Source organism: Psammomys obesus, unplaced genomic scaffold, assembly GCF_907164565.1.
Source record: "Psammomys obesus unplaced genomic scaffold, mPsaObe1.curated_primary_1811, whole genome shotgun sequence".
Taxonomy (NCBI): domain Eukaryota; kingdom Metazoa; phylum Chordata; class Mammalia; order Rodentia; family Muridae; genus Psammomys; species Psammomys obesus.
The window spans coordinates 13,369,679-13,373,805 of record NW_026596069.1 but is presented as its reverse complement, the minus strand read 5'-3'; positions in this window follow the sequence as shown (position 1 = coordinate 13,373,805).

Sequence of the window (4,127 nt, the reverse complement as noted above, 5' to 3'; positions counted from 1 at the left end):
CAGCACAGTAATCTTTCAGATTTGATTGTTTTTACATAAATAACTTTATTTCAAATAGTTCTTGAACATGCCTTATGTGTTTTTGTGCGAACATGGGTACAGGTGCCCAGGAAACCAGAAGCCAACCAATTGCAGTGATATGGTTCAGAGGATTCATTTTAGTTGTTTTGAGTTGGGGTTTCTGTGTGGCCTGAGGCTTACCAATTTGGCCAGGTTGACTGGCCAGCAAGTCTCACCAATCTGATCTGTTACCAATGGGAAAACGGCAATCACTTGTCACCTGTCTTCGTTTTGGGGGCTTGGTGCTGGAGCTCAAACTCAGATATTCATGCCTGCATGGAAAGCATGTGACTGAGTGAGCTGCCTCTCCAAATCTTTAAGTGTTTTCATATTTTAGAAAAGAAGCAAACAACACACAAAGAGAGAGAGACACACACACATACAAAAACATAGGGGAGGAGGGAGTGGCTTATGGGGGATACAAAATGAATAAAGTGTAATTAATTTAAAAAACATGCAAATATACACAAACACATTTTGCAGACATAGTATCCAAAACATAACTACAACATTAATGGACACACAATACAGCACAATAAAGGCCATAAATTGTCTTAATATACAAGTGCACAGATGATTAGAGATGGGGGGGTTTATTACATAAAAACTTTAAACAATCACAATGGCACATGTAATAACATAATATACATAACCCATATGTAACATGATAGGTATGGTAGAGACTTGCAGAAATGTAAGAGTGTAGTGTGCAAAGAGGCAAAGAATTAAAAAAAATTATATGAAGTCCTCAAATGCATCAAATGAAGTCCAAGGTGAAAAAAATGTGTTTTTGAAATAGTGTTTCCAGGGTAAGAAGAATAACAGCAGATCACGCTCCAAATTCATATGGTCATTTAAAAGGGGCCATTGTCAATTCAAAGGATAAAAGCTGAAAGGTGAGAATACAGTTTTCACATACAATCCCCATCATTGTACCACTGATATAATTGGGGCACCAAAGGAAAGAAGAGAGAAATAAAAATAAGTAACTAAAAGAGTATTTGAAAAAACTTTGATTAAAATGTCCAGCTTTGATTTCAAAAGAAAAGTGCAATTAACTAATGTTTTTCAGTCAGGGTTCTCTAGTGAAACAGAACTGATTGTGTGTGTGTGTGTGTGTGTGTGTGTGTGTGTGTGTGTGTGTGACTTACACAGTAAGATCTGCTCAAGTCAGTAGCTGCTGAGTCCTCAAGGATGGCTGTCCCAGCAGTCCCAGTGTGGCACTGAAGACCTTGGGATCTTCTCAATAGCTGTTGGTCTTCAGGGTATGCTGAAAGCCTAGACCTGTCTCCCAACATCAGCAAAGGACTACGAGCATGGCAGCAACAGGAATGGGCAGGATCGCGAGCAGGAAAGGGAGCAGCAGTGAGACTTCCTTCTTGCGGTTTTGACTGGGCCTCCCCAGGAAGAGGCTGCTCACGCCTAGCTGCGTCTTCTTCCCACATCAAACAGTCTGATCAATAAGATCCCTCTTAGGATTGTCCAGTTGCTTGCCTTTTAGTTGATTCTAGATCCAGTCAAGTTGCCAAGTGACACGAAGTCTTACATCTTTTATGTATTCAGAGTAAAGACGGAGACAGCTGTTAGTGGAACACCCTCATCAGACTGCTGAAAAGCGATGCAGAGACGAGTATTAAAAATAGCCAGATGAAAAAAAAATTTAACACACACAGAAGAAAAAGAATGAGATCTGGCTTGTTGCCAGAAGCAATGGATGCCAGGAGATGATGTCATGACATTTTAAAAGTTTCAAGTTTTTTTAAAAGAAGAAAGAAAAGAAAAACCAACCTCTATATCAATTGGCCTGTTTTTTATGGACTTGGATAAAGTTAGAAAAAAAAAAAAAAAAGGTATTGGATTTGCTTGTGAGCTCACTATTTTCCCTAAATGACAATATTGGTAAAAGCCCTAAGGAAGTGTTCATCCTGCTATTGAGCATGCTGAAGCAAACAGAACCTATAGTAAAGGGCTGTGATAGTCCACATGCATGCTTCTTTCCATTCTTAGTGATTAAACCAAAGTTGTATAGCAGAGTACTGTGGTGTGGGGAGTTGCAGGAAGCCTGACATCCTGGGACACATAGCTGGGTAATGAAGGAGATGTCGACTCATCTCATGTAAAACAAACCCTGCTCGGCCTGGAGTTACAGTTTAAACAGGGAGGAGCTCTGAGAAGGCCTTACCTAAGGCTTTGGGGTCATGGAGCCTGCCGATGACTAGAACATAATGGTGACTATGGAAGATGCAGCTGTCCCTGCGCTGCATTCCCATTCCTTCTGCATTTTCCTATAAGTTTCAGGATCAACTTATTGGTTCCTGTTTTCATTTGGAATAGGGTCTTCTGCAGCCCAGCTGGTCTCAAACTTATTTAGCAGGCACTGTCATGGAACTTCCGATCCTTCTGCCTTTGCCTTATTACTGCTGTAATAGCAGGTATGTGTCCCCACAGTGGCCTGATAATTACTTTTTAAAAGCAAGAATTTGTGAAAAAAAAATTTTTTTAGAAGATTTTTTTTTTTTCATTTAAAAGGAGTGTGTGCATGTGGTGGTGGTGGTGATGGTGTGTGTGTGTGTGTGTATGTGTGTGTGTGTGTGTGTGTGTGTGTGTGTGTGTGTGTGTGTACAAATTTCCATAGAGGCCAGAGATTTCAGGTCTCCTAAAGGCTGGAGTTACAGAAGGTTGTGGGTCACTCCATGAAGGCGCTGGATAACAAATTAAGTAAACTTCTCTTAACCGTGGAGCCATTCTCCAGCCCCCAAACTGGAAGTTTGAAAAGTGTTGCATTCAGTCTGTAGGTGGACTTGTTGAAAAGTGGTGGAGGAAAAAGACAAATGCAATATATCTTTCATTCCATTACATCTACCTTGAAAATTGCTGTAGGTGTTTGGTATTTTTAAACATTAGAGTCTGTACTTTTCTGAAATATTTCATGTTAGAATATATTGTAAACGCTACCATTTTTACCACATTGGACTTTAGGTTTTATATTGTTATAATGTGGAGACCCAGTGAGTTTCTTTTACTTCTCTTATTTTTACTTTTCGCTTCCCCTTCTTCTGTTCCTCCCAGTTCTTCCTCACTTCTCATCCACTTTCTTTCTTGTCTCATTAGAAAACAGGCTTCTAAGGGATCAAAACATATAATGTAATTTGTAATATAATAATACAATAAGATAAGATAAAGCAAAAAACTAACACATAGAAACTGGACAAAACAAACAAAAGTGAAAAAAAAACCCCACAAGTACAAAAACAAGAACCAGGGTCCCACTTGTTTGCATACTCAGGAAACTCATAAAACCCACTAAACTTGAAGCCGTAATATATATTCAGAGGGTGTGGCACAAGCCAGTCAGGCCCTGTGCATGCTGCCTCAGTCTCTGTGAGGAATATTTGACCACTTTAATTCAGAGGCTCTTGTTTTCTTGGTGTCATCAGTAGGCCATGGCTCTTGCACTTTTTGTGCCAACTCTACAGAGAGGTTCCATGAGCCCTGAGGAGGAGGATTTGATGAAGGCATCTATTTTAGGGCTGGGTATTCCAAGGTCTCTCACTCTCTGAGTAATGCCTGGCTGTGGGTCTCTGTATTTGTTCCCATTTGATGCTGCTGTGATGATGGCTGAGCAAGGCACTGGTCTATGAGTGTAGCAGAATGTCATTAGTATTCATGTTATCACTTTGCTTTTTTTGTTTGTTCGGCTGGTTGATTTTTTGGATTTTGTTTGTTTTGTTTTTTATTTATTACTTCTTTTAAAATTTTAGATGAGGATTATTTGATTTTACCCTAGGTCCCTGGGCTATCTAGTCTCAGCTTGTTGGTCATCTGACCATTGATGGGTATGAGTTTCATCTCATGGAGCATGCTTTACATCAAATCAGATATTGGCTGGTAACTTCCACAAGCTTTGTGCCATCATTGTACTGAAATATAAAGGAGAGTACCATTGTAGATTAAGTGTTTGTGGCTGGCTTGGTGTTTACCATTCTCTTTTGGTAGCATGCAAACTACTTTCCTGTATCAAAGATGCTAGAACATAACGGCAAATGCTCTGTGTAGTCACCAGCTCA